Source organism: Lontra canadensis, unplaced genomic scaffold (assembly GCF_010015895.1).
Source record: "Lontra canadensis isolate GAN:19392208 unplaced genomic scaffold, GSC_riverotter_1.0 scaffold20, whole genome shotgun sequence".
NCBI classification, from domain to species: Eukaryota; Metazoa; Chordata; class Mammalia; order Carnivora; family Mustelidae; genus Lontra; species Lontra canadensis.
Window position 1 is genome coordinate 5882563 of NW_022631014.1, and position 23565 is coordinate 5906127.

The 23565-nt window shown below is 40.2% G+C and overlaps 1 protein-coding gene across 1 annotated transcript in view; it reads left to right on the top strand.

Annotated features, from left to right (window-relative positions):
* Window positions 1–18890: 18890 nt before the first annotated feature.
* Window positions 18891–23565, top strand: part of UBE2E2 (ubiquitin conjugating enzyme E2 E2) — a 370335-nt gene continuing 365660 nt past the window's right edge. Inside the window, exon 1 of the mRNA XM_032860953.1 lies at window positions 18891–19070. The gene's annotated coding sequence lies outside the window, so the exon portion shown is untranslated. The remainder of the gene's footprint in view (window positions 19071–23565) is intronic.

Sequence of the window (23565 nt, forward strand, 5' to 3'; positions counted from 1 at the left end):
GCTCAATTGTTCCATTTCTTTGTCACTGTCTATGCTCCAAAGTAGAAGAGGAAATAATCAAGTTTGTTAATCACTCCTTTTTTTTTAGCATAATAACACATTCTCCTATAAGCAAATGCTTACAAAAGAACACACACATTTACATTTATCCCAAGGACAAGCAATAAGTATTAGATCAGGGCAATCCTAATGGAAATTAACAAAATACAGCATCATTGTCGTGACCAGAACTAATCTTGGATTCATCCCACAGTTTTTCACAATACATCATCTTCACGTCCAAGTAGGATTTTGAAATAGAATGCTTTTAAACCCATATATGATGTTATTGGAGAATTTATCCTAAATCTCATATGCTTATTTATATAATACTAGGAAAGTTTCTTTCTAGTTTAACCTGTGAACAATAACTTTCTGAATTGTTTTAAAAATAGTTTTAAAGAGTTTTTTGCAATGATATTCCATACATACAAGTATTTATGAGATCATATTTCCTACAGTAATAATTAAAGCTGTGTTAAATTTCTTTGCCTCCTGTTAAAACTTGTAACCTGTTTCATCAGTTGACTTCTATAAACAGCTAAGACTCACATTAAGGAGGATCATTTCAGGCTAATTCCTCATTCCCAAGTAATACTCTGTTGGCCAAAACTTAAAAATCAAGAGAGTCCCGCAGTAGGAGAAACACCGTAAGGACCTGGATATTAGGCATCTTTTATGGGGGAGGGGGCATTTTGAGGGTATAACCCTATCTTTATAATGATAAACAAAACAAAAGGAAACCCACATTAACCACACCTGAATGTTGGTGCCCAGTGCAAGTGGGAAAGGGGACTATTAGGCAAGCACACAAGCTTTACTAGACCTGCCATAAATTGGCTTTTTTCTCTACCTTTTTCTTAGAGTTTCCTATAACTTTATTGATCTTCTCTACAAATATAATACTAAACACATTTTTTAAATTAACATTTAATGTATTATTTGTTTCAGGGGTACAGGTCTGTGAATCATCAGTCTTATACAATTCACAACACTCACCATAGCACATACCCTCCCCAATGTCCATCACCCAATCACCCTCTCCCTAACCCTCAACCCCCCCAGCAACCCTCAGACCAAACACATTTCTATGCAAAGACTGAGGAATAAGGTTTATTCTCTTTCACTATACGGCCATTTTGAAGAAATGCCTTAGGTATGCCATCCAGTAGCAACACGATCTCATACTTGAAAAATCTTTCAAGTGTAATTGAAAACACTGTAGTATGTATGTAATAAGCACATAATTTGCTAAGTGTCCAGATGATATATATATATCTATATTTGTTAAAAACATGATTTATTTTAAAAATCATAGATAATTTAGAAAACACTTGCAAAGACTGCTCTATGGGGCCATCAGGCTAGAAATTACTAATGAAGTAGATTTTTATTTCTGTTACTCAATAGGTAAAGCATGGCAAGTATAAATATATTTATATTTGGTCAAGTACATACAATTTAATACTATTCAGGGATTTTAAAAGAAAGATTACAATCTAAAATACAGAATTATTTGTAATTCTTGGAGAATTAAAATTTTTGTTCAATTTGCTCAACATTATATTGTTGGAATATTTGCTTTGTTTTCTAAATGCCTGTGGTTAAGTATATAAATTACTATGAAACACAAAAAACTTCTAATCACTAAAAAACTGCAGTGAGCTAAGACAATTTGGCCCTGTTATAACTCAAATTTCTTATCTGCAGAAAGGAGAGACACAATGTCTTATCGCCTGCATTTTATCTGATTTTGATTGGGAATTCGAGCTATGTTTCTTATTCTGTTGAAGGCATAGTGAAACCAGACAAAGGATCTCGAGGTAAAGAACAGGAAACGGGTATTGATTTCCTTTATCCACCTCGGTCTCTTCGTATCTTTTTGTATTGTACTATGATGGATTAGGGGGGCAGGCCAGCAAATGTTTCACATTTGCTACCGATTTGATGGGCTTTGGGAAAAAAGGATTTGAGGCATAGGCTAGTAGAGTCCTTAAAATCAGGTCTGGGTCAGAGTGATAAGTAGCAAAGCATATGTTCCCTGTATCAGAAGGCTCTCAACCTTCTACCTAACATCTTATTTAGCTCTCCCTAGCGCACCACACACACACACACACCCCCCTCACCAAAATAAATACTGATATATATATATATATTTTTTTTTTTTTTTTAGATTTTATTTGTTTATTTGAGAGAGAGAGAAAGCATGGGAGGGGGAAGGGCAGAGGGAGAGAGAGAAGCAGGCTCCCTACGGAGCAGGTGGGGTGGGGCTCAATCCCAGGCGCCTGAGATCATGACCAGAGCTGAAGGCAGGCCTTCACCAACTGAGCCACCTGGGTACCCATGATGCTTTTCTTAATATAAGATTTCTTTTGACCACTTCTATCTTTCTTTTCTCTGGAGTATATATAATCATCAAATTATGCTTTCTCATTCTCACTTGTAATCTTCCAGGTCAGTTTTTCTCAAAGCGTAGTCCATGAAGACAGTGTATCCAAGCCATATAGGATAAAACACAGATCCTGAAGGAACTGAACCAGGGTCTCAGGCTGGATGCTCAGGAACCTGAATTTCCCTCACAAGAATCTTGTGCACACCTAAGTCTGAAAGTAACTGCTATAGCTCATTGTTCGGATTTAAATGCTAAATTAAATAAATGAATATACAGCCCTTCCAAGGGCTATCTGACACCCGTAAAAAAGAAAATGCAAGATTAAGTTGAGGCAGTATACAAGTTTCCCCTGCCTCTGGACCACCCCAGCCCCTTTCTCCTTACTTCTTTAAGGGCTTTGCCATTCTTCTTTCTCAGCAATAAATTTTTTATGACATAATTAAGCAGTCACTGTCTGAATGTTTCCAATCCCTCATCCTATCCCACTCTACCTTTCTATTTTCTCCTCCTTTTAGGATAGTGACGTTCAACAAATTGAAAAACTAAAGACAAAATAATTCTAGTAGAAATGTAACAATAGAGTGAATGGCTTTGTACCAGATAGCATCTAGGCAGTTGTGCAGCAGGAAGTCTGTTCTAGCCTCCTTCGTTCCCACCCACCCCCATCTCCCCACAACCCCTCCCCCCAACCCGGTCCCACAGTCCCTCTCCTTCCAGCCATCCAGTCACCTGAAGGATGTTACCAAAATAGCAAGTCACCCAAACTTCCTTCTGGAACAGGGCATCTCAGGAACCATATCTTTTGTGTTTCCCTTCTACCCATAAAAGCTGCTCTGGCTTCTAGGTGAATAAAATAAACAACAAATCAATCTCCAAGAAAATTTTCTATTTTGGTGTTTTTCATCATGCTATGGATTTTATTTTCAGATCAACTTTTTTTGAAATGGAATTACATAGAATAAAAGTCAGCTATCTTAAGTGTACAGTGCAAAGGGTTTTAACAACATATACCTGTGCAACTGTCTCCACACTCAAATTGTATAACGTTACTCATCACCCCAAAAGGAATTATCCTGCCCCTTTGCAGTTAATCTCAGCCCACACCTGACCTCCCAGCCCCAGGCAACTGCTGGTCTCTTTCCATCATTGCAGATGAATTTTGCCTGCTCTAGAGTTCATACAGATGGAATCATACTATGGATAATTTTTGTGTCTGACTTTTTTCCTCTCAACATAATGCTTTTGAGGTCCTTTATGTTGTTGTATGGATGGATATACAGTTTGTTTATCCATTCTCGTGTGGTGGTACATTTGGGCTATTTCCACTTTAGAACTATTATGAGCAAAGCTGTTACCACCATTGTATACAATTCTTTCTTGGACATAGCTTGTCATTTCTCTTGAGTAAATATTTTGGAGCAGAATATATGTGTCCTATGGTAAGTTTATATTTGGCTTTATAAAAAAAAAACTGCCAAAGAGTTGTCTAAAGTGGTGGTATAAGTTGTTGAATTACTGTACTGTACACCTCAAACTAATATAACAGCATGTTAACTCTACTGGAATTAAAATAAGATAAAAATAAGATAAAAATACTGTATATATGCAGTATACAAGAGTTCCAGTTTTCCCACATCCTCATGAATGCTTATTATTGTCAAACTTTTCACTTTTTAGCCCTCTGGAAAGGTGTGCATTGGTACCTCACTGTGATTTTAGTTTGCATTTCTCTGATGACTAATGATGATGAGCATCTTTTCATGTGTTTTTTTTTTTTTCCCCATTCATATAGCCCACACCCACCAAGGTAGCTGTTAAAATCTTTTGCCCATTTAAAGTGGGTTACTTGTCTTATACACACAGTACTTTTGATACTGAACTCAAAGGACCAATTCTAATGATACGCATCAGACATAGTGGTAAAGGGTGGAGTCCTCTTTTGTATAGAAGACATGGGATTTTACTCCATAGAAACTGTAAATTACTGGAAACCAGTCTTAAATTGCCCCTGCTTTGTTTTGGTGTAACACCAAGTGGTTAGGCACACAGACTACAGCTGGTCAGCCTAGGCTCACACACTGGCTCCACCACTTACTAAATGCATGACATCAGGCAAGATGCCCAATCAATCTGTGCTTCAGTTTCCTCTGCCGTAAAATGGGACAATGCTTAGCTCACAGGTTTGCTGTGATATTTAAAGCGCTTTGAATAGTTCAAATATGGAGTAGCACTCAGTAAATGTTTGCTGTTATCAGGAGGAAGAATCTGTGTTTTGTTCATTTAAACGTTCACTCAACAAGATTTCTTTCCATAATCCTTGTCTATATATTTATCATCTCTCTCCTCCAGTCCTCGATTCTGTTTCTACAACTTTTTCTAGATAAGCAGTATCTGGAGATTTATTTTCCTCTGGCTCTCAGGTGATTTGCAAAAGCAGTGGCAGAGAGGGTAGGTTTTACCTGAATGGGTTTAAATTTTATATCAGTTTATGCCTATTTGCTCCTTGGAAACCTAATCCTTTTTTTGAATTATTTCAACAAGTCCTGAGATGACTTAAAACTCAAGAGAGGGAAGAAAAACTAGACTCATCCCAGCAGGAGGCTGGGAGTAACACTTGATAATCAGATTATTTTATGTCAGGGGAGAAAATCAGTTGCCTCCAAGACAAATGGAGGAAGTGAAACTTAACATCTTTTGGCTTTGAACTTCAGGAAGCCCTAAAAATTCCTGAAAACACGTATTAAATGAAAAAGAAAAAATTAAGATGTAGTCGATTAATAGAATAAAAGAGAAAAACCACAGGATCATCTCAAAAGACACAGAAAAAAACCACATGATCATTTCAATAGACACAGAAAAAACATTTGAAAAAATCCAATATTCATTCATAATAAAAACTCTCAAACTAAGAAGAGAACTTCCTCAACCTGATAAAGGGCATCTATAAAAAACCCACAGCTAACATTATACTTAATGCTTGAAATATTGAATGCTTTCCTTCTAAGATCAGGAACAAGGCAAAGATGTCTGCTTTCACCAGTTTTATTCAACTTTGCACAGGAGTTTCTATAGCTAGTGCAATAAAAAAATTTTTTTTTAAATTAAGGGCATCGAGAATGGAGAAAAAGAAGTAAAACTGCCATTAACCATAGATGACATGATCCTATATGAAAATCCAAAGAAATCCACAAAAAAATTTCCAGAACTAATAAAGGACTTAAGCAAGATAATTAATTGTATCTCTTTATATGTTAGCAATGAAAAACCAGAAATTTAAGTTTAAAAAATGATTCCTTAACAATAACAACAAAGAGAATAAAATACTTAGGAATAAATTTAATGGAAGAAATGTAAGACTTGTATGCTGAAAACTATAAAACGTCATTGAAAGAAATTAAAGAAGACCTAAATAAATGGAAAGACATTTCATGTTCCTGGACTGGAAGACTAAATATTGTCAAGATGGCCACTCTCCTCATATTGATCTATAAATTCAATGTAATCCCTATCAAAATCCCACCAGCGAGGCTGGAAAAATGAATTTCCTTGTTAGCTTGCTCCTGACTATTGTTGGTGCCCAAGACAAAAAGTACAAACGGGAACAAATGGGAAGTCCCAACCATAGCCTGCCCTCTTCTCTTCTCATCCCCTGGTTCTGCCTTACCCTATGAAAGGCTGTATGGGATGATGGTGTGTGTGTGTGTGTGTTTGTTTGTGTGTGTCTACCCTTCCAACCTAGGGTGGTGCGTGATAGAAACATAGTCCCCTTTCAGGACAGACCCAGGGCAGAGATCCAAGCAGTTGCTAGGAAAAAAAGCCATTTGGGCAGATAATTCCACAGTTCTGTTTATCAGAGGCATGGTCTAGAAGCAGAGGCATGGGCTCCAGATGGACACATTCCCTTGGCCCCACAGACTTATTCATAAGGGAACCAGAGCTTTTCTCTGAAGCAATGCTTCTCAGAACTTTCATATGCAAACAAGTCCCTGGGATCTTATTAAAATGTAGATTTAGTAGGTCTGAGGTAAGGTATGATGGTCTGCATTTCTAACAAGTTTCCAGGCTAGGCTCTGCTGCTAGTTCGTGGAACACACTTTGAGTAGCAAAGCTGTAAAATCAGTGGCCCAGATTAGGGGTTTTACTGAACTGTGGGATGGGAATAACATCTGTGGGAGTGAAAGGTTGCTTCAGTGTCATCAAACCTTCCTCACCTAGGTGATGACTGACGGTGAGCCAGTAGTCATGGAGTCTTGAGGAGCTCACAGAGTAATGGTAAGTCAGATTTCAACAAGTGCAAGTAATTACATAAAGAGGAATAATAGAAAAATATATGAGGCACATATGTGACACAGCAGAAGTGAGTGTTGTCTGGACAGAGCATTGAAGGAGGGGCTGGACTTCATAGAGAACAATGAGGGAAAGGGGATTCCAGGCAAAAGGAAAGATGGATCTGTTAGCAGACTGTATTTTCCAAAAATGGCTGCAGCAATATCTCTAGTCCCATAAAAACTTCTAGAAACTTGTCACTCCCCTATCAAGAGGTGAAGTTTAATTCCCTTCTCCTTGAATCTGGGTGGATGTATGATGGCTTCCATGAGTACAATGTGGAGGGATGACAATATGTGATTTATGAGGTTATATTAGGAAAGAGTATGTAGTTTTTGTCTGGGTTTCTTGGGATGGTCGCTTTTGGAACCCTGCCACCATACTGTGAGGAAGCCAAGAAATCCATGGAAAGTCCCTGTGGGGAGGAACTGAGGTCCCCACCCAGGACTCCTGTAGAGCTCCTAGCCAACAGCTAACACCAGCTTGCCCACCATGTGAATGAGCCATCCTGAAAGCAGGTCTTCCAGCTCTCAGTGAAACTGCTCCAAGTGATCATGTGTCATGGAGAGATAAGCCATTCCCACCAAGCCCTGACCAAATTTCAGATTCATGAGTGAAATATATGATTGCTCTTATTGAAATTACCAACTTTTGGCTTCTTATGTAACAATAGATTCCAGGAATTGTATTTAAAGGTAAAGAGGTATGGAACGGTGTGGTATTTTAAAACATGATATCAATAAGAGCACATTTATGTATAACTCAGCTATGAGAAATGAAAACAAAAATTTGGGAAATGTTGGGGAAGTTGAATTTGTGGTATGAAAGGAAAAAAAGCTTAGTAAATAGACCATTAACAGTGTAAATGTGAGGAAGTTGTACTGTGTAGTTGACCATGTTTGGATTAATTATCATGCATGGCTCTCTCAGAAAATATTCTAGATATGAATGTAAATGTATCTGTTTAACAAAGTTTTCTTGTGGGAAAAAAGTTAAATCCTTATTGAAAAGAAAATACTAATAATTTGCTGTTGTGTGTGCTCTGTAGATGAAGCCCAAGTTGATAATTTCCAAAGAAATCAATTTATAGTTTTTACTACCAAAATGAAAGCATAACATAATTTCAAAAGCATTGGAAAGGCTACCTGACTTCTTTAGTGGGGGATAAGTTTCATTATTCTTGAAATAAAAGTATGTAATTCTGACCTGCCATCCATACCCTCATTTTCTCCCCAAAAAACACATCTCTAAGAGAACCAAAAGTTTCTGGAAGAGGTAAAATTTGTGACTATTCTTTAATGCTCACAACCTCATTTTCTAGAGGCCCAAGGAGCAGTGGGTATATGCTAATTTGAGAGAGAAAGATTTAGAATGTACTAAATAGATACACCAAGATTATTTCCTAAGCTGTGGGTCTCCTGAAAAAAAATTTTTTATTATTCTTTTGACCCTAATCTAACGTTTAGTTGAAAAGCAATATCCCCATGCAGCATGGGAATTTATGTTACATTTAGGAGTTCAGAATCAGATTCCTAAACTGGAGATCGCAGGTGACAATCTGCTTCCTTCTGCTGTGGGCTAAGCTGACTCCTCCTGGAAGACTGCATTCAGTTCCTGAACACTATATTTTAAGAGAAACACAGACAAATTAAAGAGCATTTAGAAGAGATTGATTTAAATGGTGAGGGAACACAAACCTGTGTCCGATAAGGGACAAATGAAGAAAAAGGGAATGTTTAATTTAGGGAGAGGACAACTCATGGGGCATATTAGACATTTTTTAAATAATGTAAAAAGTTTTCTTGCAGAAGAGCTGTTAGTATTATTGGATAAGCCAAATCATAATGAGAAAAGGATCAGAAGGCAATGTAGGGGTGAAGAAGGTCAAAACTGTTCAAAGATGGAGTCAACTTTCAGGGGACGAGAGAGGTCCCATCTCTGGAGATCTCCAAGAACGTTATTTTGAAAGAATTCTAAATCAGACAGTGGTTGGGTTAGACATCATGCCAAATCCTTTTCACTATTGCCGAGAGGTCTGAACTCCTTCAGAGTCCCCTGTATCATCTTCTCTGAGAGTCACCAGGTGAGCTCCCACATGTGCTTATAACACAGTCCCTTCTTTCCTGCCAGTGCCTCCCTGGGCCAGAGTTGCACCTCTGCAACGAGGCTCTGCTGGCTCCCACACCCTTCCATAGACACTATCCTGTCAATTCCCTCAACATGGCAATGGCTGACTTCCTCTCTTTCTTGGGTTACACTATGCGGTTGTTGGCAATCCAGAACCCTATAATGTCAAATGTATCTTATGGGTAAATAAATGGCTCTTAGTTCTTAGTCATGGACATTTCCCCCCTTGGACTTAACCAGTCTGTGGGGGCTTGAGCTGGAATAATCAGGGAGCAACAGATTTTATGTCTTGCCTAAAATTGGCTTTATTCAGAGTGATGTACTCATTGTCTGTAAGTAAATAATCTAGGTCTCCAATCTTCTTTTTTTTTTTCTTTTCATTTGTTCTTCTCAGGATGCTCGATGCTTGGCCCCTCATTTAAATATCCGATCCCTAAGGGCATACCTGATATTCTGAATCCCAGGTTAGACTCAAGCTGTGGGCTTGTCTTCTTCCCTTTCCCTATCTGCCTCCACCCTACATGATTCCATGACTGGAGGAGTGAGAACCAAAAAAATGAGGAAAATAAAGATAACAGATGAAAAAGATTTCATTGAAGAGGAAGGGAAAAGAACAATGTGGCATGGATGGCTTAATTAAAAATTTGAAGTGAATTAAAAAAAAATTCAATATGATGTTTATACTACTAAATAGTGTGACAGAAAGAAGTACTTGTGTAATTTAGTGATAACAATGTAATTGGTCATCCTCCACAAAACCACACTGATAAAAACCTAGCCTATATATCAGGAAAAAAGATCCAGCAGCTTGCTGGAAGTATTTGCAAAGTGATTTTTATTACTCATTCAATGCTAATTATACATGTTGAGAGTCAAATTAAGAATAAATTATGTATACACAATATAAAGATATTCACACACACACCATATATCCATTGATACTCTCCAACTCATGAGTTAAGAAGCAGCTTGTTGTGAGTGTCCTTGGCAAAGTTAGGCTGAGGATACATGGAGGAAACAGTGTATGTTTGCCCTTTACTCTGAACAAGCAGAAAGATAACTCTATTTAGCTTCTGTCATCTGAACCTTCCTCAGTGGTACATAGCTCCGTAGGGATGCAAATTTGGATGCAGTTTTGGAACAAGTTTGGCTGGGGTGGGGGGAGTCGGGGTGGGGGGCAAAAAAAGCTGACTCTGAATTCTTACGTGTTCTTCAGAGCAAACTTTGGTGGGGCTCTTTCTCTTACCTTTAAGAGAGAGAGGAGTGATGAGAGTTAGTGAGAAAGTTAATACTCTATTCACTCTATTTGCAAACCTCCAAAGAAGTCAGGTATTTGTTTTGATTTCTGAGGCCAGTCTATTGCATGTTGAGCACAGCATAAAGTGGAGTGGTGCGCAATAGTAGCATGGGTGAAGAAGGTCATCCAAGTTAGCAAGCCCAAGACAGTAGACAAACAGAAGTCTAGTATCAAACTATATTCATGAATATGGAGTTCTGCTGACAAAGAGGCAACGCGAGGGTGCAGCTCTGAGGATACATGACTTGGATCACTCTTCAACAAAGCACTGTCTTATCAGAGGTAAAGCATTTAGTTTGCTGACAGCTTCCAGCTGTATGTGCATTTGGGACCCATCTTAGCTATGGAGCCAAGGACATGATCTTCCTGGGAAGTCTTAGCAAATGACTAAGCATGATGGAAACATCAGGATCTGGCCATTTCTGCCCAACATGGAACTGTTTTGTTTTTTTGTTTTTTGGGGTTTTGTTTTGGTTTGGTTTGGTTTGGTTTATTTATTCATTTGACAGAGAGAGACAGCCAGAACAGGAACACAAGCAGGGGGACCAGGAGAGGGAGAAGAGGGCTTCCTGCCGAGCAGGGGTCCCAATGTGGAGCTTCATCCCAGGACCCTGGGATCATGACCCGAGCCAAAGGCAGATTCTTAACAACTGAGCCACCCAGGCCCCCCCGTGGAACTGCTCTGTGGGCGATGTTTGCACTGGAGCTTTTGTTGGGCTGGACAGGCCTTCCTCAGAGCTACCCCAGAGGCTGAGGCTCTTCCTACCCAATCTTCTCTCCTTCCTCCCTCCCTTCACAGGGATCAGGCAAGTTTGCATGGTAGCCTGAAGGATGTCACTGCCTACTCCTGCTACTTTCCCCTATTTATTTCTTTCATAGGTGCATAGGTAAGTCTCTTGCATTCCTAACTACATCTTGGTGTCTGCTTCCTGGAAAACTCAGCTGATATGGGGGGATGCTGGTGTTCCAAGACACAGCATGAATAGGGCCATACTAGTAAGAGAAGTGACTGATTGAGGGCTGGCTCTGACCCTTGACTTCTTTCATGATATCTTCCCTGGAATATTAATCCCAGAGAGCCCAAGGAAATTGTTCTTCTGTAGAGTATTTATAGTAAGTCCTGGTCAATAGAAAAATATAACAGAATGGAAAGAAAGTGAAAGGAGTGGAAGAATCTTTATTCTTTTACATTCACAAAAATTGTGGCCTTCCATGAATATGTGAATATACTAAAAAATCATCATTATGCCATATTTTATTATTATTATTTTTAAAGATTTTTATTTATTTTTTTGAGAGAGAGAGAGTGAGAGAGAGCATGAGATGGGAAAAGGTCAGAGGGAGAAGCAGACTCCCCATGGAGCTGGGAGCCTGATGCAGGACTCGATCCCAGGACTCCAGGATCATGACCTGAGCCGAAGGCAGTTGCTTAACCAACTGAGCCACCCAGGCGCCTTATGCCATATTTTAAATTGGTGAATTGTATGGTCTGTGAATTATATCTTAATAAAGGTGTAATTTAATAAAATCTGTGCATTTCCAAGTAGAAAAGGGAATAGCAAGATGACTGCAGAGGAAAATAAAAGCAATAAGTGAAAGACAGCAAATCGTACCTTTTTTTTTTTTTTTTCATTTTGGCCTTATATAAAGAGATTTCACAGTTTTTCTTCATGGAATCTGCAGAGAGGGCCAGAGGGTTCATAAAGCTCTGGAAAATATTCATTAATATACTTTCTGAATGTAAAAGAAATAGTAAAGAGCTTATGCATTCTTTGAAATGGCTGTTAAAATGAATGACATGGAACAATTACATCTACTTGCCCAAATTCCATAATTTGGAGAAATGGCAGTTGAAAAAGCAGTTATATTCATTCATTTGGCCAACACGTAGGAAGTGCCTACTCTTTATTCTAAGCATAGTCTCTGCCCTTGAGCAGCTCACAGCAAACTAGGGGACATAGGCTTTTAAACAGTGTAGGATGCAGGGAAACATGCTGCTGTGACGAACCGGGAGACTTTTTGCAAGAAAAAGTGGCAAACTCAAGACAGATCATAGCACCCAGACTTGAGGGTGACATGACCTCCTACTTAACAAAGCACTAGGAAGACTAGTATCTCATACTTGTATGACAGTTATTTTGTTTAAAGCTCTATTTAGGTAGCTTATATGCATTAACTCATTTAATCTTCTCTCCTACCCTGGGTATCAGCTATTAAAATAAGCCCCATTCATAGACAAGGAATCTGAGCCAATGAGACGGTAAGTACCCTGTCCACGATCATGGCAAGAAAGAAGTAGAGCCAGGACCATGAATCCAGACAGCCCACTTCCAAAGCATCTCTGTACTGGGTAAGAAAGGCAAAATCAGGCACTGCCTTTCCTTTGTTCTGTCTTTGTCTCCTTCAGACTTTTGCCAACTTCCAAACATTTTTTTTATTTATTGTACTAATAGCAGTGTAATAGTTTTAACAAAAAGAACCTTATCTATAATCTCATTGCTCAATAAATCCCTGACTCTTAGATATCATTATTTGTTCCTTTGTTCTGATGATAGTCTTTATCAGAGCAGATTTTTTCTATTGTTCTCCTATGGGGTCTAAGGATGGCTCCTCTGAACCACCTTTCCTTTTTCCCATTCCTGGCCTATGCTCTCTCTGGTTACCCTTTACCCATATCTCAGCACCTACTTAGACCCCACTATATTTCTGAGAAGTTCGAAGTAATGGCCCATTTCAGCACTGAGTGGGACTCCTCGCCCCACAGAAACTCCCACAGTGGTAGCATTCTTGATACATAGAGGACTTGAGGGAACATCCTCATCAGAAAGCATGTGTATTAATTATCTACTGCTGCTTGAGAAATTACCCTCAAAACTTAGTGGCTGGAAACAACATTATTATCTCAAGGTTCAAGAGTGGTTTAGCTGGATGTTTCTGTCTCAGGATCTTTCATGAGTTTGCACGGCCTATGTTGAGCAAGGTTGCAGCATCTGAAGACTTGACTAAGGTGGAAGAATCTCCTTCTGAGTTTGCTCATATGGGTGTCAGTAGACCTTAGTTTCAAGTCAATGGGCCTCTCCATAGGGCTGTTTCCAATATGTCAGCTAGCTTCCCCCAGAGTGAATGATGAGGATGAGAGAACCAGCAAGAAACCAAGATGGAAGTCCTAATATATTTTATATACTAATCTCAGAAGTGAGGTACTATCATTTCTTATCATTTGTTAGCCAGCCCTAGTATGAAGTGGGAGGGAATTGCACAAGGGTGTGAATACCAGGGGTGGGGATCATTGGGGACATCTTAGAAGCTGACTACTGTATTTGGGCAGGGACCAGGGGTGGGTGGAGCAGCCAGAATTCTGTGTTTGCATCTTAATTTATGTAAATGGTGAAATGGCAGTTGAAAGAGCAAGTACATTCATTCATTTGACCGACATTTAGGGGGTGCCTGCTCTGCACATTTTTGCAATGTACAGTATGTATAATTGTACATGGCAGCCCAGGTGGCAGTCCCTCACCAAGGGCGTTTGTCCTCAGCATTCTTCCATTACCTGTTAGGAATTCATTTATTCATGCATTCAACAAACGTTTTTAAAAATTAAGTTTATTAAGTTTTAAATGTTAATTCCAATGTAGTTAGCATACTATACATAACATATAGTTATATCAGTTTCAGGTGTCCAATATAGTGATTCAACAATTCTATACATTACTCAGTGCTCATCATGATATGTGTGCTCTTTTTTTTTTTTTTTGAGATTTTTAAAAAATTTATTTGTCAGAGAGAGCACAAGCAGGAAGACTGACAGGCAGAGGCAGAGAGAAGCAGGTTCCCCACTGAGCAAGGAGCCTGATTCAGGACTCGATCCCAGGACCCCAGGATCATGACCCGAGCCAAAGGCAGCCGCTTAACTGACTGAGCCACCCAAGTGTCCCGATACGTGTGCTCTTAATCCCCATCACTTTTTTTACACTCCCTTCACCTGCCGCCTCTCTGGTAATCCTCTTTTGCATCAAACATTTTTTAAACACCTGGTACATGCCTCTGTGTTGGTACAGTACTAAGTAATGGGCTCCTAGGGTCTCAGCTTTAATGGAGCTGCAATTATCCCACATCAGTGTTTTTCCTCTTAAGTATCCAAGACATTCAGAGTGAACACAGAGTGTCCTATAGCCCCTTTCAAGCCAGACTGTAAGCAAAAGATTGTTTTCTTTCATCTCATTCTCACAGGGTCCTAATCTTTGGTAAACTTAAGCTAATAATGATATTTCCTCCAGGGAGTATAATCCAAGTATTTAACAATCCTTGACCATTGGGTGCCTAACAAGAATGGGAGCAGCCTAAACAAGGAGCAGCTTTCCCAGTATGATGCATTTTGCTGAAACCAGTGCAGTTACCCCCAGGTCTTTTCTAGCACACTTCCAGTCATGCTAGAAAACTAATTGTGACTCTACCTACTCATGTACCATACTCCATACTCAGTTGGTGGTAACAAAAATTATAAGAAGGGCCCTATAAGGGGCACCTGGGTAGCTCAGTGGGTTAAGCCTCTGCCTTCAGCTCAAGTCATGATCTCAAAGTCCTGGGATTGAGCTCCACATCAGGCTCTCTGCTCAGCAGGGATCCTGCTTCCCCCCTCTCTCTCTGCCTACTTGTGAACTCTCTCTCTTTCAGTCAAATAAATAAATAAAATCTTTAAAGAAAAAAAGAAGGGCCCTATAAAAACCATTCTTATTTGCCAATTCTAGGGGGGGAAAATGTAGGCTATATATTAAAGCCCAGAAATTAGAAATATAGGAAAGGAGTAAGTTCATGATGATAGATTGATGGATCAGAGCAAGAAATATAAGGCAGGTAAGCTATTTGTTTTTGAGACCAAGTTTGAGTCTTAGGGGAGAGGACTTGAGAAAATCAAGAGAAATCTATTTGTAACATTGGGCTCAAATTAATGTGTCCTGAATTTCATCAACTCCAGAGCCAAACTGCTGATTTCAAATCCCAGTTCTGCTACTCACTAGCTGTGTGACTATGGGCAAGTGACTTAATCTCTCTGTACTTTGGTGTTCTCATCTATACAGTGGGGTCTATTGAATGAAACCAACCTTATGGGGTGTTTGTGAGCTAGTATATGTAAAGTATTTGAACTTTGCCTGGTATAAATCAAGAACACACTAAGTGCTAATTATTATTAGAGAAATTAAAAAGAGTGTCTACTATGTCATTAACAGCAAGAGTTCAATTTCATTCATTGGACCAGTATTTATTGAATATATACATATATATGTATACATATGTATGTATGTGTGTGTGTGTGTGTGTATGTGTGTGTGTGTGTGTGTGTGTGTGTGTGTGTGTATATATATCTCGATGAACCTCAACCAACAAAATTCGTGTTTCCAAAGTACTTATATGTAGAGGAGGGAGTGGTGAGGACCAGGGGAGAAACAGAAGACTAAAATAAACAAGTAAGTAAAAAAAAAAAAAAGACATTAATTTAGATTTATTATGATGATCATGAAAAAAATTAAGCAGAATAAGGGCTATAAGAAGAGCTGAGGGGAGAGGTAAAGGGAAGAATGTTCTAGAGATAGGAAGTTGTTAAGTCAGAAGTATTTAAAGAAATGTTTGGTGTGTTCCATAATAGCAAGAAGGCTAGTGTGGTTGGCAGGAAATGAGAATTGGGTGAAGCTTTATTATGTGATCAGAGGGGGTCCTGATGGAGGGTGGGGGCAGATCATGGGCCATGAAGCCATTGTAAGAATTCTGGGTGTTGCTCTAGGATGGGAAACCACTGAAAGTTTTCTTTTCTTTTTCTTTTAAAGATTTTATTTATTTATTTTACAGAGAGCTAGAGAGAGCCAGAGAGCACAAGTAGGGTGAATGGCAGAGGGAGAAGGAGAAACAGGCTACCCGCTGATCAGGGAGCCAGTGTAGGGCTTGATCCCAGGACCCTGGGATCATGACCTGAGCTGAAGGTAGATGCCCAACCTACTGAGCCACCCAGGCACCCTGCCACTGAAGGTTTTGAGAAGAGGAGAGACCTATATTTTAAAGGACAAAATAGACTGTTGTGTGTCCTGTTGGGGAGGGAATGGAGGGATAGTAGGTAAAGGAAGTAGCAAAATCAGATAGGAGGCTGTAGTTGAGAGATGATGGTAGCTTAGACTACAGTCTGAGCCGTGGGGAGGGAGGTGGGAAGCAGTGGATACTTTCAGGGTGTATTTTTGAAGGAAGCATCAACAGAATTTGCTGATGAATTGGATGTAACTTATAAAACAAAGAGAAAGTTCAGAAATAGGGAAGCTCTGTGAGGATAGGGATTTCTCTCTCTTTCTCTTTCTAAGATTTTTATTTATTTATTTGAGATAGAGATAGAGAGAGAGAGGACATGAGTGAGAGGAGGAGGAGAAGGAGAAGCCGACTTCCTGCTAAGCAGGGAGCTCTACTCGGGCCCCATACCAGGACTTCAGGATCATTACTGGAGCCAAAGACAGATGCTTAACTAACCACCCAGGTGCCCTGGATTTTTCTCTTTTATTCCATATCCCAACCAATTAGACAGTGCCTAGTACTCAACATTCTTTGCATTAAAGAAAAGGCAATTCTGATTTGTATTATACCCTTAATTTCTTAAATTCAATAAATAGTACACAGCAGTTATAACATTTGCAGATAATGAAGTACCACAGCAATCATAGTTTCAGCAGTTAAACAGTGAAAAATTTTCCAATTCTTTCACAGAGTTAGAAGTTGACATTGCTGCATTCCTAGCCACCAGCTGCCAATGACCAGGACTAAAAAACAACTTTGATACTTTCTATAACAGAAGGGAACTTTGTTATAAAATATTCATTAAAAAACAAGCAAAACCCAACAGGATATATACCTGAGTATATATACACAAGTAGTCTGTTGGAGAAAAGTATAGAGACCTAGAAACCGGGAATTCTGTCATCTATTCTCACCAAATCATCACAAAACACAATCAGGAAATGAAAATATTAAAATATGGAGATTTAATGAGGTAAAATAAATTATGTAGACACTTAAGGCAATCTATGAAATGTTCTATTTTGGTCATATTCTAAAATTAAAAAGCAAATTTTATGCATTATATGCATAATTGATAATATAATTGATAATAACCCCAGGACATGCTAATATGTAATCTTCCAATACATGTTTTTGAGTTTTAGGGTACAGGGCCTGTTGATATCCTTGGGTGCTGCATAGAAAGGACACCCAAGAACACACCCACTTTTTACTCAATAGTAATTTCTGAAGGCTGAAAGCCAATACCCGCCATCGCCAATTTTCAAGGATGTTATTATTTAATGTTCCTCAAGAAGGATAAAGGGATTTTCAGTTATAGACATGTGTATGGATCTTGACTTGCTCCTGTCCTCTGGGGTCTTACTGCACTGATTTCTGTTGGCTGCTTGAATCGTGCTGGACTCTGGTGGGGCTATCTTCAGCCCTTTGTAGGCTGGACACTTTTGCCACAAAAAGTGACAGCTCCAGGGCGCCTGGGTGGCTCAGTGGGTTAAGCCTCTGCCTTCGGCTCAGGTCATGATCTCAGGGTCCTGGGATCGAGTCCCGCATCGGGCTCTCTGCTCAGCAGGGAGCCTGCTTCCCTCTCTCTCTCTGCCTGCCTCTCTGTCTACTTGTGATCTTTCTCCGTCAAATAAATAAATAAAATCTTAAAAAAAAAAAAAAAAGTGACAGCTCCAGGATATGTGACACATATAGCGACAGCTCCTATATAGAATGGGTCTAGGAGCAGCAACAGTTATCTGTTGGTAAGAGGAGCTAGGGGTAGAGGTGGGGGAAATTGTGTAGAAGCTGAGTTTGCATAGCAGACATAGGGTTTTTTTTTTTTTAATGGTTATTTGGGGTGAAGATTTTAGGGGAACCTAATATTCCCTCCAGTTAGCCACAGCACTGCCACAGTTCCCATTGCCTTTGACTGGGCATTAATGCAGTCCTACTCGTTCTGATAGCTCCTTCTCCTTTCACCTCTCTCCCCAGTATCCCAGGGCGTGAGAAATGGCGTGGAGCTCCTGGGTACCCGTGTACATTCTAGGCCAGGGCAAACCAAAAGACAGAACATTCTTGTTACACTGTAGCGTAAAGAGTCTGAGTTAGCCTTTGCGACCTCTCCAGGATAGTGCGAACTTTACTCATCTTGGGTGCATGTGCGCACCGTGCATCCGAGTTTTGGCTGGTATGTCAGCAGGGTCAGTCCCAGTAGCGTACTTTGCAGACTCTTTGAGGGAAGTCCAGGGCTGCCCTGGATGGGCGTAGAATGCCGCACCCAGTTCCGTCTTAGGGCAACTCCCACCACCCCCAGCCAACATTTCCCTTTAATGCGCGTGCCCGTCAAGGTCCCCGCGTCCCTTCCCCTCAGGTCGTCTCGTCAGCCTCTGTTTCCCTCTCCTCTCCTGTGTCCCTGCCTTCGCTTCTCCGTGGGACTGCCCTCCCCCACCCCCGCCGCTGCTCACTTGCGGGACTCGGCTGTCACTTTACTTTTCCGCGCCGCCTCCCCGCCCCCTCGCCAGGCCGGCCCGGCAGCCCGACTGTGCGCGCGCCCGCCCCCGCCCCCTCGCGGCCGCGCGCGGGGAGGAGGCGGGGCCGAGCGGCCTTGGGGTGCCGGGAGGCGCGCGGCGCGGCACGGCCAACGTGGGGCTCGCGCTCTCGCGGTCTCTCCCGGGCGGGCACGCGAGGACGCGCACTCGCGGGCGCGCGCGCGGACGGCCGGGCGGCGGCAGCGTCTCACGGAGGCGGTGGCTTCACTTTCCAGGACTCAGGGGCGGCCACAGCAGCAGCCGCGGGCAACAGCCTCGGGAGCGGGAGCTGGAACGGCCGCGGGCGGCGGCGGAGGCGCTGAGGGTGAGTCCGGGCGGGCGCGAGCGCGGCGGGTACAGGCGTGGCCGGGCGGCCGGGTGCGTGGTGCGCGGGTCCGGCTTTCGGTGACTAGACGGTCTGCGGGGACACCCCGTCCTCGAGGCCTCCCAGCACTCCCGCCCCCGCAGCCCTCTCTCCCCGCGTTTGGGCTGGAGCCCACGACCTGCGCGGACGCCCCTCCCTCAGGTATTCGCCCGGGCCTCGCCGGTCCCCCCCACCATCCGTCCCCGTCCCCGGCGTCCTCCCTCTGGCGGGCTTCCCCCCCCGTCCCTCCCTGCCCATCTTCTACCCCCTTCCGTTCTCAGTTCCCCATCCTTCGCCACCCTCCCAGCCCCTTTCCTTTCCCAGCCGCATCCTGGAACTAAGTCTTTGCAAAAGTACTGGATAAATGTCACGGTGGAAAGTGCCGGGCTTGATCTTTTGCTATTTTCCCTAATTGCATAATTGCTGCACATGGTGTCTCTCCTGGTGAGTGCCGGGTCTGGCTCCCCCGCCGCGGCACCCCCGTGGCCCTCCTGGGGAAGACCTTGTGGGGTGTGTTTGTGTATACCCTGGTGTGAAGTGTGTGTTGTATTGGTCTTTTGTGAAGCCTAGCGCTTGTCACAGTTTGGAGCTGAAGCCCATTTTTTTTCTGGTCTCTTCTCTGCAGGCCCCCCCCCCCCCCCCCCCCCCCCCCCCCCCCCCCCCCCGGCCTGGTTTGAAACTGGATTCCCTCGGCCCTCCTCCCTCCACTTCTCCCCCTCTCTTCTCTCATAATGTTTTGATCCTTTTGCCCTTTACCATTTCTTTTTTTTTTTTTTTTTTTAAAGATTTTATTTATTTATTTGACAGACAGAGATCACAAGTAGACAGAGAGGCAGGCAGAGAGAGAGAGGGAAGCAGGCTCCCTGATGAGCAGAGAGCCCGATGCGGGACTCGATCCCAGGACCCTGAGATCATGACCTGAGCCGAAGGCAGCGGCTTAACCCACTGAGCCACCCAGGCGCCCGCCCTTTACCATTTCTAATGAAGATAAAGCGTAGCTTCTTGTGGCTTTTTCCCCCCCACGACCAACCAGAAATGTCCAATCCATCTTCCCTTAAGGAAATTAAGGCCGTTTTAGAAAGACATCATCCTGTGCTCGGTGGCTGTTAGACCTATTTGCATGTTTTCAAGATTCATCGTTTTATATTGTGTATTCTTGAGAGTCTACTCAGATATTTTTATTTAAAAGTACAAAGGGAAGTCCTAGGGCTTACCTTGAGATTATCTAGCGCTTTGGAAAGATTTTAAGCTCTTCTTAGGGGTTTTTTTTTTTTTTTTTTTTTTTTATCCTCTATTTTTTAAAAAGTGTGTTTCTGAATATGTGGTAATAATTCAGTCTGGACCTTGGGATTTAAATTTGTCTCAGCGATTTGGATGCTCTGGCTCTTTAGCGTTTTGTATGTGGGTTGATGCTGATGATGGAGTGTTTTCATGTAATGTAAACCCCATTTTATCTCCCCCCGAACATAGCACCTTTTCCTCAAAAATTGTGTTTTATTTTACATTTTAAGAAAGTTTAGAAATTTTAGTAGGAAGACAAATAACAAGATATTACATGACAGAATTAGGCATTTTCTTGTTGTAAAAGCTCAAATGAACATTGCTTTTCCAGTTTTATACCATAAAATGCAGTTATAAGGCTTATCTGGATAGTAATCAAATTTATGAAGTTACTATAGTTGCTTTTACTTATCAGTTATGTTTATAACCGAATCATTTCATTTTTATGGAACAAGTGAATTTCTTTTACTATATTGTTGATTTCTAGGACTGTAATTACTACATAGAGTACATAGCTAATACAGGCTTAATTTGTGTGTTGAAGAAGGAACAATATCTAAACTCTAAATATAACACATTTTTTGAGGAAAGTCTATCTATTTTATGTTTAGAAGCCAAGTTTTAGTTTGAGTCTATATTTAAAAATGTAGATTTAAATATCTTACTAGCTTTGAAACTATCATTGAAGAAGAGCTCTGTGTTTATAACCCTGGAATTTAAATTTATCTTCCTTCTAGATTAGATGATTTGATCAAATTAGCTAATTAGGAATTAATCTTAAAGATAATGTTAAAATGCTGATTTAGAATATAGCTTTAAAGAGTTTTAATTCATGACTTTTTATTCATTTATACTTTAAAAAGACAAAACACCAATTTTATATTTATAGCTAATTAAAATGCTTGTAGACTGCTTTTTCTTCATAAAATTAGTTGCCACCTGAGTGGTGCAATAATTTTTTTTCCTAATACTTTTTTCTGTAATTAGGCATTTAAAGACCAAAATCAGTGGAAATTTGCCTTACTCTTGATATTTGAAAAAGATTTGAAAACTTTGTTTCTAAAAGTTTCTGTAGTGTTTATTAGTGGTCTCTGATGAATTAATCATCTTTACATTAACATTTGGATGAAATAAAGTGAGGTCAAAAGTGGAAATAAAATTTTTTCTGTATGGTGAAACTATAGAAATTATACATCTATTTGGGTTTCTCTTTATGGAAAGGAGTGAAACTTAAGAGTATATATCATCATACAGTTTATGTGAAGTTCAAAGATGGACAAGATGTGGTCTTAGAGGTTAGGGTAGTGACAGGAGAGATGAATATGCTCCGTTTCTTGGCCTGGATACTGGTAACACAAGTGTGTTCAGTACATGACAACTCATTGGCCAACACTCACCATTTGTGTACTGTTCTATATGTGTATTACAATTTAAGAATTTTCCTTAAGGATTTCTTCTAATACTTACCCTCTATTGGCGTTCTTTTAGTATCCACATATTCAGTACTTCTCCATTCATTTCTTGATCTGTCAATTTTCTAAACTCCATCAGCCAAACACACTGAGACCTAAGCCCATTTATTAATAACCGCTTTGTGGAGTTATAATCCATGTTCTGCAAAACTCGCCCTTTCAAAATAGATAGTATACTAAGTGGTCTCAGTATATAGTCACAAGGATGTGCAACCATCACAACTATCTGTTTTTAGAACATTTTCAGCACCTTAAATAGAAACACCATACCTATTAGCACTCACTCCCTATTTGGATATTTTTAATCATTTCTTTTTAAATTTAAATTTTAAATTTATTGAGTTAGTAATCTCTACACCCAACATTAGGCTCAAACTCGCAACCCTGAGATCAAGAGTTGTATGCTCTACCAACTGAGTCAGCCAGGTGCCCCATAATAGTACTTTTCAGTAGTTCTCTAGAGAGTCTAGTTTTAGTTTTCCGATATTCTGTTTTTAGTATATGTGCTGCCGAAGCGAGCACTAGTTTTCCGATATTCTGAAGAAATTTTTGAAATGTGGGCTTCAGATTATGGCTCAGATTGAATCATTGAGTAATCCTTCAAGTAATTATATGCTCATTGCATTATTAGCATACAAATGTACATAAATAAGAACATTAAGAAGAATATATATATACTATATATATATATACCTATAACTGTGTAAATGTATATATATAAATGTGTATAACTAATGTAATATATAACTGAAACTGAGGGCATAGTTTATTAAGCTGAGGCTCCAGGTTCAGTAAAAAAGAATTTCATTTCATTTAGATTTCCCTATATTTGTCATATAATGGATTGCTTCTGGTTTAGGATGTGTAAAATGAATTCTCACTCATTCCACATTTCTTAAAATATTGCCAACAGCATTTTGCTATATCCAAGGACCTTTCCCTGAGAATTGGTCTCTTTCTGACTTCGATGCACATCTGCTCTAACATGCTCTTATATATACATACTTACTAAATTTTAAACTTGTGATATATTTTAATTGAAAGAAGTAAGCTAGAAAAAAAATCAATGTTAAATCCAAGGGTAAGAATTAAAGTGAAATAAAAATGAAAAAAAAAAAGCAAGAAATATGTTAGGACTGTTAGAGCTAGACATGAAACATACTGATATAAAATTTCAGTATTCTATTAAGTGACTTTAGTGCTCATAAAAGGTGTCACAGCTGTAGAGACTGATGCTCTCCATTTATGGAATAGGTAGAAGAGCAGGCAGATTTCTCTGTCAATGTGTTTCAGAGCTGCTTGTGCAGATCTGTTTTGTTTGGCATGGGGGATGAGATGTTGGAGTTGAGAGGGGTGATGGTGTGCTTGTGTGACATCTCATGGAAGGCATTCAGTATTTTCTGTTGACTGTTCACCTCTCTTCCATTCTCTTACATTGCTTTTTGGTTTGTCTTACCATAAAAATTTCAATCCATTAAAGATTTGTATTATGAAATCACTTTGATTTAGAGCAAGCTGTAAGTTAAATCTTGGGTGATGATGAATTTTCATCATTGTCAACTAGCTATATATTTAGACTAATTATAGTAATAAACACCAGTGCTTTATTTGAGGTACTTTATTTTACAAAGTGGTTATTAGGTGACAGTAACATGGTGAGCACAAGGCTCTTTAGAGTCTGGACATTGATTTGTCAGTTTTGT